At 37.7% G+C, this 10,816-nt stretch overlaps 1 non-coding gene across 1 annotated transcript; it reads right to left on the bottom strand.

The window, feature by feature from the left end:
• Positions 1-10,237: 10,237 nt before the first annotated feature.
• Positions 10,238-10,344, bottom strand: LOC142541195 (small nucleolar RNA R71). Its single transcript, XR_012819262.1, has one exon. It is a non-coding gene; the product is annotated as a small nucleolar RNA R71 (small nucleolar RNA).
• Between the last annotated feature and the right edge of the window lie 472 nt (positions 10,345-10,816).

Raw genomic sequence — 10,816 nt, 5'->3', positions numbered from 1 at the left:
TCTTAATTTCATTGACTATAACGTGTCCCAAATAATTATTTAACCTTACAAGAATTTTTTCATATTTTTATTTAGCTTAAATCGAGAACTTTTAAATTAATATTTAAATATAACGTATTAATGCATTTTAATCCCGAATTAAACCAAACTTTAATATAAATTTCTCATACTTAAAACTTAGACTTTTAATAATTATTTGAGCTTAGATATATTTTTCAATAATTTTATTAAGCTTAAATCTAGGCTTTTCAATTAATTCTTTAATTAACGTTTCGTACGGCGATTAAATCCCGGTTAAATCCCAAACTCATTATTTTGATCCCAAATTTTAAACATAACATTTTTATTATTTATTCTACCCTTGTGAGCCATGAACCACACCGTGGACCCATAGTTCCCTTTTTCCTTTTAATTTTCGAAATAATGGCCCTCACTCGAACACACCGAGCCATCTCCTAATTTACTCAAGCCACGCCCGAGCCACCTCAAGCCAAACTCTAGCCAACCCACCTAGGGACCTTACTGACCAAGCCCAGCCCGAAGAACCATCCCTTAGCTCGCTCAAACCCTGCTGGAACATGACCCAAATTCTGCATGTGTTGTGCGTGAGTCACCATGCACTTCTAGGACTCCTTACCCAACTAGGACTAGGAGTGAGCAAGATTTCGGTTAAACCGAATTATCCGACCAAACAAAGCCAATTCGAAAATTGGTTCGGTTATTTCGAAAATTCGATTTTCAAATTTAAAAAATTTGGTTATATCGGTTAATTCGGTTCGGTTACGGTTTTCAAAATGTTGAAATCGATTAACCGAATTAACCGATATAATAAATACTATTGTTTAATAAATTTTTATATATATTTAAATTTTTAATTTTAAAATCAACACTAATCGCCTTGACTTTCTCGTTCTTACTTCTCTATTATCCACTCTTGACTTCATCCGCCGCCCACCCATCTCTCGTCACCGGTCGAGACGATGCCCGCCTATGTTATGTTATTTTATAAAAAAAATGTATTAATTGTATTCAAACAAAACTTATACATTTGTGATGTGTGTGATTTTATATTTTTATGCATTTGTGTAGACTGTAGTGTTCAAAAAAAATTACGTATATAATTAAAATTAAATCACAATTTTTTTAAAACTAATCGGTTAATTCGGTTACCGACCGAATTAACCGATTTTAATTCTGTTCGGTTTTCATCGGTTATGAAAATTAATTCGGTCGGTTCGGTTATGGATAAATATTTCGGTTCGGTTCGGTTCGGTTCGATTATGGCTAATTCGGTTCGGTCAGGCTCACCCCTAACTAAGACCCTTCCAGCTGGTTAACCATCGACCCAACCTGACCCTAACCAACCCTGGATCACGCCCAGACCCAGCCCAAACAAGTCCAATCTCTAGAACCCAGCAGGGAAGCTCTTGAATTCAGAAGCACAACCTGCGCGTTCCCTTTCTCACTCACGGTTTCCATCTCCTCTCGAGCCAGCAGCCACCCAAGACGGACCAGCCCCTGCCCAGCCCTTCTAGGAACCCTCTTGGACCCTTAGAACCATAGGACTCGACACCAAGCTCCAAAACCGAAGCTCCAACTTCAGCTGCATGCCACAGCCGAGAAACCCACTTTGACAAGGACTCTTGTTTATGTTTCTAGGACCTAGCCAACCGACCCAAACCCTGAACCAGCCCCTTGTGCTCCTTCTTAGGACCCTAAGGACCTAGCCTAGCCTAGCCCAGAGCCCCCTGGCCGAGCCCCTTCATCCCTGTACCAGCTGCAAACCTGCGCTACTCCCTTGCTGCTCTTAGGTGAGGAGTCCTAGCATCCCAGCCTCTGGTGTTTGAGTCCTAGTGTGGCTAGGACTCTTCCCTTGACTCAACCATGACCCTAGCTAGCCCTTGCCCTAGCCGAGCCGAGCCACACCCCAAGTTTCCCCCTTAACCGATCACCTTGACCCCTAAACACCAATATTCGGTCCAGCTTTTGTTAGCTTCATGATGTGCAACATTTTGATTGATTTCTATGACTCTAAAACTTGTGTAAATCATCCTTGATCATATCCTAGTCATGACAGCCCCTTTAACAACCATATAAACATGTTTTGAATCCAATAACAAGGGTTTAAACACAAGCATGTGCATAATTACGAAAATTGTGAATTGTGTGACTTTTTTTCATTCAAAACATGGCCAAATAAATACTATGGTGTGATAGATGATTTAAAGGAAGAATATGGCGTGCCTTTGCGTTATTAACGCACGAGTTATCGTTGACGATTGCGAAGAACGACGACGAACGATCTTGGCTTGATTTTTCTTTGAAATAATCGAAACTTTCCTTGATTAATATGATGTGTGTGTGTCGTGTTTTATGAGGGAAGAGTTATTGAATTATTGGGGAGGTGGGCGTGTGACTTGAATAGTGTAGAGAAGGGTTATGCTTTAGTTTGTGGGGTAAATTAGCACTTTAAATAATAATTAACACACTAACAAAGCCTTGACCCATTAGAAAAGTTAATTAGGCTCATTAAGTCCATTAGTGCTTAATTAAAATATTTTGTTTAAATAAGTTTATGAATTTATTAACCGGGTTGTCAAAACGTTCGTATTTTTGTTGAAAAACAATACCGATAAAATTTACGTCCCGGCGTATAAAATCACCTCAAAACTCTTTATTTTCGAAAATAATAAAAAGCATCAATCATATTTTAAATAATTAAAAACAACTATTTAATAAAAATATTTTCTATTTTTCAGCCCTCGTCCGTTCTTCGATCGCAACTCGAATAACCTTTAAAAATACATTTTTATGCAACCATGTAGAAAAGTATATTTTAAATATGCCAATATGCACAACATAATTAATTTATGCAATTAAGACAATTAATTGAAATACACAAGGTATTTAATAACTTGTATGCATGTGATTCGTGTGAACCTTCAAATTTTCGGGGCGTTACAATTACCCATCGTTGTAATAAGATTGAACCGTTGGAGAATATTGGAACGTTTCCGATGGAAAAGTCTTCAACGGAAATGCTTATGTGACCGAAACAAGATTTGATTATTATTATTTTTAGCAAATAAGTCAAAATTGAATTTTCCAATTCTTTGACTGGAATATTAGCACAAAGAGATAATATATATGATGTCACTCATGACTCACATGTTATCAAGAAATATTATACGAGAATCTTGAAAATTAAGGTATAAAGTAAAAACAATGTCTTGCAATGATAATATAATCCACGAACAGAGTTAGTAACTGAATTTGCACTCATAAAAATGATCCTATTGACTCAGGGTAGTTCAAATAACCACGTGAGTTTTTTTTATTTTTAAAGTGAGGTCAAACATATACTTCCTTCATTTAAGCCAAATGGTCGATTTGCGTTGGGAGTAATACCATCACTGTAAGTATGTAACAGCTCATTACCTGGACAAATTGATGAACTTGTGGGAGTGCTCAACAAGCAAGGTAGCTTTCAAAGTCTTCCGTGCCTTCGGAAGCGTGGAATCAGAAGTGAATTTTCCACAAGGCGTGATCATTCTTCATATGTCTGTACAACTAAATCTGAAGTCCGAAAATTACAAAGATAATAACAGATTTTAGACTCCTAACTATAGTGTTTGACTTGTGCAAATTATTTGGAGAGAAGATGTAGAGGCCAAAATCAGTACACGTAAAACTCATGCATTTATTTAATTTTTAAATATTTATTTAAATTTAAAATGATTTCTAATGATTCATGATTTATTCCTTTGCATTATTTTAAATTATTTATGTTTATGTGATGCACGTTAAAATGTTTTCTCGAGTTTCATGTTTCAGGCGATTATTCGATACGGGATCGAGAAAAAGAGACCAGTGACGATTTTGGCAATTTTAAAACGCGGTATTTTATTTTAAGTTAAGAATGTGGCATTTTAAATGATTTATTAAGTTTTTAGCATTTTTTTTAAACCCTACTTAAGTCTGAGCGTGTGATCCAGATTTTGGAGGATCTATTGCGAACCTGTATGATTGATTTCCATGGGACTTGGGAATCGAAGCTCCTTCTAGTGGTGTTTACCTACAACAACAGTTTCCAATCATCAATAGGTATTGCTCCCTACGAGGCATTGTATGGAAGGAAGTGCAGATCGCCGATTCATTGGGATGAAGTCGGTGAAAGAGCAGAACTTGGTCCAGAGATTGTTCAGCAGACTGCAGATGTGGTGGTCAAGATCCGAGACAAGATGAAGATTGCCCAGAGTCGTCAAAAGAGTTATGCTGACAAGAGGAGAAGAGATCTAAAGTTTGCCGTAGGTGATCATGTTTTTATAAAGATAGCACCTATGAAGGGTGTTATGAGATTCGGGAAGAGAGGCAAGCTCAGTCCAAGATTTATTGGGCAGTTCGAAATTCTTGACAGAGTTGGGACACTAGCTTATCGTGTTGCCCTCCCACGAATCTGACCGGTGTACACAATGTGTTCTACGTCTCGATACTGAGGAAGTACTTAGCGAATCCTTCGCATGTTTTGAGCTACGAGCCGTTGTAGTTGGCTCCAGACCTGTCATACGAGAAAAGACCTGTCCAAATCTTAGACAGACATGAGCGTAGGCTTCGGAACAAGGTGATCAAGTTGGTCAAGGTTCAGTGGTTGAACCAATCAGTGGAAGAGGCCAATTGGGAGACCGAGACAGATATGAGAAACCGCTACCCCGAACTGTTTGGTAAGATTTAATTTTGAGGACGAAATTTTTATAAGTGGGGGAGGAACTGTAAAGCCCAAAATCAGTACACGTAAAACTCATGCATTTATTTAATTGTTAAATCATTTATTTAAATTTAAAATTATTTCTAGTGATGCATGATTTATTCCTTTGCATTATTTTAAATTATTTATGTTTATGTGATGCACGTTAAAATATTTTCTCGAGTTTCATGTTTCAGGCGATTATTCGATGCGGGATCGAGAAAAAGAGACCGGTGACGATTTTGGTAATTTTAAAACGCGGTATTTTATTTTAAGTTAAGAATGGAGCATTTTAAATGATTTATAAAGTTTTTAGCAATTTTTTTAAAGACTACTTTAATTAATTAGTGCTTTTAAGATTTTACTATTTTTAAAAGTTAGTGATTGTGCATTTTATTTTAAATTAGGAGATTTGGTGTAGGTAGAGATGATTAACTTTTAATCAACACCTTTATTTTTAATTAAACAATTTTATTCCCCTAATTACTATTAAACACACGCACACACCCACACTTACACACACATAAAATCGATAACACACACACACATATTTCATTTAGATTTTTATATTTTTGGAGAGCAAAAACCTAGGGTTCTTGCCTCTAGAGTGCAGCCGCCCCTCCTCTGATTATTTTCCAGCAAATTTCGTGAGTTTTCTTCAAGAAAAATAGTGCCACGTTCGTCCCGGATCAAGCCTCGCACCGTTTCCGTTTCAATATCGCTGTATCGTGAGTTTTAATTATCAAAAGGCATGTATATTCTTTCGTTTCTGCATCGATCTTGTCATAGTAAATATTTTGATGTTTATTGTATGAAAACATGTGAATGTTATGCAAAGTTTGAGCAAAAATTTGTTGGATCGGTTTTGAAACGATTTTAGATCTGAAAACTCGAAGTTTGCTGTCATTTTAAATACTGCGACTTTTCGGTCAATTTTTTGGAAAAACACTCAACATATAAAACGTAGAAATTTTTGATACCTTCGATTTGACAGTAAATTCAAAATATTTGGATAAGAAATGAGTGAGTTATGGTGTTTTTCGTGTGACTGCTCAAACTGCGTTTTCCGAAAATTATGCTATTGATGTGTTCTTGAAGTTTATTTGTTGCAGGCTTCTTTGGGAACCATTGGGGGTGATCGCTGATGTGTTTACGTATATGGAGTATGAATTTTGATGCTTTGTTTCGTGTCGATAGTCTTTGGTTGAATTAGAAATCGTAGGAAACAATTGGTGTCAAAATTTGAGTTTATGGGTTTTATTGCAGTTGCGTGTGGTGCGTCGTTTCTTTGGGAACGTTTGGGGCGTTTTGTGGAGTCGAGTCAGTGCCATAGTGTCTTAGGATGAGTCTCGAGGAGTTGTTCACTGTCTATGTAATCGAATTTGGAGAGTATAAGCTTCTAGGTCGCGGAGTCCAGTTGCTCAGCGCCCGAGCGGTAACTTTTTACCGCCCGAGCGCTACTCTTTCTGTCCGAGGGAAAATTTCCAGAAACTCGGCGCTTAACGCTCGAGCGATGAAGTTTTATCGCCCGAGCGCGGCCCCATCTGTAAAAACGTTTGGTTTCCTTCTTCTTTTCAAGTTCAATATTGATTTCATATCTTTTATTTTTGGGAAATGTTCACACATCATTTTAGAGATTGTTCGAGGTTCGATGTCTTGGGTTAGTACGATGATTTAACGAGGTCAAGTCCCGAGTGATCTAGAATGTCATAAGCTATTTTGTACTTTGTTGGTGAGCACGAGTACCTACGTCTAAGCTATGGAAGTTAAGTGCATGTAATCACGTTAGTATATGCAGCAGTGACCCCAAGCGAGATCCAACGAATCCCTCAACGCCAAGTAAATAAGTATGTTCGACATGCAAAGAAAATATTTTTAAGTTTTTGAGGTATGCTAAATGTCTTTTGACAAATTTATGAATGGTTTTTGAAGTTGGTGAACGTGGCCGAAGACCTCTCCACCCCGTTAAAACATGAACGGGTTTAGATCAGGATTGGAAAGCGGTAAAGCATGACCAGGGATCAATCCACCCGTTAAAGCATGAACGGGGATCTCATGTATGTGGAGGTGGATCTTTCCTTTCAGCCCAGTACTGTGGTTTATTCTGATCAGGCGTATTATGTATGGGTCACTCTCTTTGAAACATGCCTCTACGCAAAATGATGAAGTTTATGAATGTTCAAGTATGTACAAGTATGCGAGCATGTTTAAGAAAAGTCTTATGACGATGGCACGTCTAAGTTTATGTATGTATGTACAAGTTTCAAGTATGTTACGTTCAAGCTTTTAAGTATGCAAGTTCAAGTATCAAGTACGTACGCTCTATTTTAAAGTTGCATGTGATTTTTTTACGTATTACTCGTGTGGGGACCCGAACCTAATTCGTCTTCTTAATCATTATTAAGAATCAATATAATAATTAAGAAATGTGGGACATAAATTTTTTTCTTAAAATGCAAATGCGGAAACGTAATTTACTCGATCTGATATACATGTCAATATAAAAGTACAAGTCTTGTACAACATTTATTTATCTTAAACTAAAGTTCAGCCACTATATCAAGTACTGAAAATCAATCTATTCTAAGTCCGGATCTCCACGCTAATTCTGAATCCCTCATCCTCTTCCTGATCATGATCCTGCCCCACCTGTTGTCATGCACACATACAAACAAGACAACAGTCGGATAACTCCGGTGAGAAATACATCCCAGTATAAATAATGAATACCAGCAATCATATAACAAAGATAAAAGCATGAAACAAATATCAATAGCATGTATCAAATCTGAAAAACATGTATAGATATAAAGCTATAAATACAACTCTGGACTCGTCATGTCAGACTTGACTCATCTCTAATCTAGGGATCCCGGTTGAATAAGAACGCAACGTTCTCCCACCTGCTTTCCCCAGCCAGATGGTGGTACGTTCTTATTCCCAGACTTTGGCTATCTATATCGAATATCTGCAATAGAAGTCGATCTACTCCTAAGCACATCGATATGTACCCAAAAGTCCAGTGACTTGGCGGTTCTGCCAAAGACCAGGCATATCTGCCCAAACTCTATCTTATGCTTTGCTATAAATCAATAGGATAAGTATATCAATATCAAGAATTGCAAATATCAATGCAATAATCATTCAGTATGTGATTTTGGGAAACTCAAGTTGAATCTAACTCGAGTTGTGCAATCCCGAATCAACATTGATTTATACCTTTCTTTCAGTCTGAATCTGTCGAAGTCTCGGAATCAAATCTGTCAATACTCAATCTGGAAATGACAATAATGAGGGTATCGTATCAATATACACTCAAAGAACTACTGGATATAATCAGAACTGAATCAAATTCTGTTTCAACAGCATAACTGTACATTCTCAATATACCCAGCAATACAATCAATAGATATCAATTCCCACAACTCATAATCAATAACGACACAATTCTGATATCATCTCTCAATCAAATACTGATAGGACTCGTTTTTACGTGTTTTTAGTGTTGTTTTTGAGTCGCGTTCATGCATAATATTAGTTTGTTTTAGTTGAATTTTGCAATTTTTTAGCATTATTGAGCATTTGACTAATCTCGTGCATTCTGTGGTTATTTTGTAGGAATTGAACCAAAAAGTGGGAGAAACTTTGGCATAATATCGAAGAGGTCTCGCTAGGGCGGTCAAAAGTGACCGCCCCAGCGAGCATTGTGGTCTGGCCGAGGATTATTTTGCGCAAGTGTCTTGACCGCCCCCAGCGAAAACCTGGGACAAGCTCGAGGAAGCTTATTCGAGGACCTCTCGCTAGGGCGGTCAAAATATACCGCCCTAGCGAGAAGCGAGATTGAGAAAGATTTGTTTCCAAATTTCTAGGGACTCTATCCTACACTATAACCTAACACACGAGATCAGCCGTTTTTTGACACACTTTATCAGACTTTTCATTAATTTTCTTGGAGAGGAGGCTAGGAGCAAAGGAGATTACGAAGACCTCGAGATTTCCACGCGTCGTGGCCGTCATCCATCGTCATCTTTAGTATTTTTATTATTCAGTATTTTATTTCTTACATTGATTGTTGGTTTTTATCATGAATTTCAGTAGCTAAACTCTAGATTTGTTGGGATTTGAGGGGATCCTACCCCGTACTCGGTGTTGAACATTATTTCTCGACGTTTTTATTAGTGATTTGTTTATGCTATTGTTCTTTCGTGTTTCAATCGAAGCCTAGCTAACTTCCTTTGATTATTTCATGTTGTTGATGAGTTCGATAGAATAGTTAACAATACGATCAAATATTATAAACCACGGATTTACAATTTTAATAGATATACAGAATTGGGTACGTGTCGATAGTGATAGTTCACCCGAATGAAAGCTAGTGGATTCCATAGAATGTAATGCAATCTTGAACTGTTAAATATTTGAGGACACTTGAGTACTGCATGTTTTTGATTAATATTAATATAGCTCCACAGAGTATATTAATTAGTCTAGGGAATTCCGTCGAACGCACGAGTAAAAGTCGAGTGTAATTAGTTAAACACGAGCGGTAGGTGAACTGATAATTCCCAACAAATTCATTTCTCATTTGATTTAATCCAAATTAATCATTGCGTTCTTGAACACGTTTTCTTTGCATTTTAATTATTTTAATTGTTTACTTTACATTAGTTTAATCATCAACTCAATTTATCGTTGCTAAAGAAATTTTAATTGAAAATAAAAATAGTGTAACGCAGTCCTTGTGGAACGATACTCGTATTCACTTACGTTTATTATAACTTGACTATCGTGCACTTGCGATATTTAAATCGAGCTTTCATTTATAAAATAAATTTTGGGATTATTCACTGTGAAAGTTTTGCTCGATCAAGTTTTTGACGCCGTTGCCGGGGACTGTTGATTCACAATTTTTTATTTTTCAGTTAAATTCTTTAGTATTATTTATTTTATTGTTATTTGATACTCTCATTGTGTTGCAGATTTTTCTTGTGGTGCATGCGAAGATCACTCGAGTTTAAGCTTGAGCCTTTTGACCCCGAGATCGAACGCACAGCTAGACGTCGACTACAGCAGCAAAGAGCGAAGGAAAGAATGGAAGGCGATCAACAAAGAGAGGAGCCAAGGCGTATACCGATGTTGGATTATGCACAGCCGTCTCTTGATGGAGCACGTCCAAGCATCGTAAGACCAGTCATCCGAGCTAATCAGTTTGAGATCAAGCCAGCTATCATTCAGATGATTCAAAACACTGTCCAATTTGGGGGAAGTGCACTTGACGACCCTAATTCTCATATAGCTGACTTTCTTGAAATTTGTGATACTTTTAAGTTTAATGGCGTGTCTGATGACGCTATTCGTTTGCGTTTATTTCCATTTTCAGTGAGAGATAAAGCTAAGTCGTGGTTAAACTGTTTGTCTGTAGGGTCTATTACTACATGGGAAGATATGGCAAAGGCGTTCCTGATCAAGTACTTTCCTCCGTCGAAGACTATGAATCTCAGAGCCGACATTACTACTTTTGCTCAATATGAGCAAGAGTCACTTTACGAGGCATGGGAGCGCTACAAGGACTTGTTGAGGAGATGTCCACACCATGAGCTGCCTCTTGGGTTAGTTGTTCAAACTTTCTACTACGGTCTGCTTACTCCTAACCGTACTATGATAGATGCTGCTGCCTGTGGTAACTTACTGAGAAAGACGGCGGAGGAAGGATATGAGTTATTGGAGGAGATGGCTGCTAGTAGCTATCATCCTCAGTCTGATACGCAGAGACGAGGTGCTGGAGTTAATCAAGTTAATGATTTGTCGGCGGTTTCAGCACAGTTAGAGGCTTTGAATAGAAAGATTGATGGGATGAGCATGAGTGGGTCGGCTATGCGTCTGCAAGAAATTTTCTATGTTAAGTGTGGGGATGAGCATGATGTGCAGGATTGCCAAGATGGCAACCCATTCTATGTGCCTGAGGGAGCACCGGTAAAACAAGTGGGATTCCAGAACCGTCCTAGAAATGACCCTTACTCGAACACATATAATCCGGGATGGAGGAATCACCCAAAATTTTCATGGGGAGGT

Source organism: Primulina tabacum, chromosome 3 (genome assembly GCF_025594145.1).
Source record: "Primulina tabacum isolate GXHZ01 chromosome 3, ASM2559414v2, whole genome shotgun sequence".
Taxonomy (NCBI): domain Eukaryota; kingdom Viridiplantae; phylum Streptophyta; class Magnoliopsida; order Lamiales; family Gesneriaceae; genus Primulina; species Primulina tabacum.
Note: the sequence above shows the minus strand (reverse complement) of the source record. Positions and strands in the feature narration are given on the sequence as shown.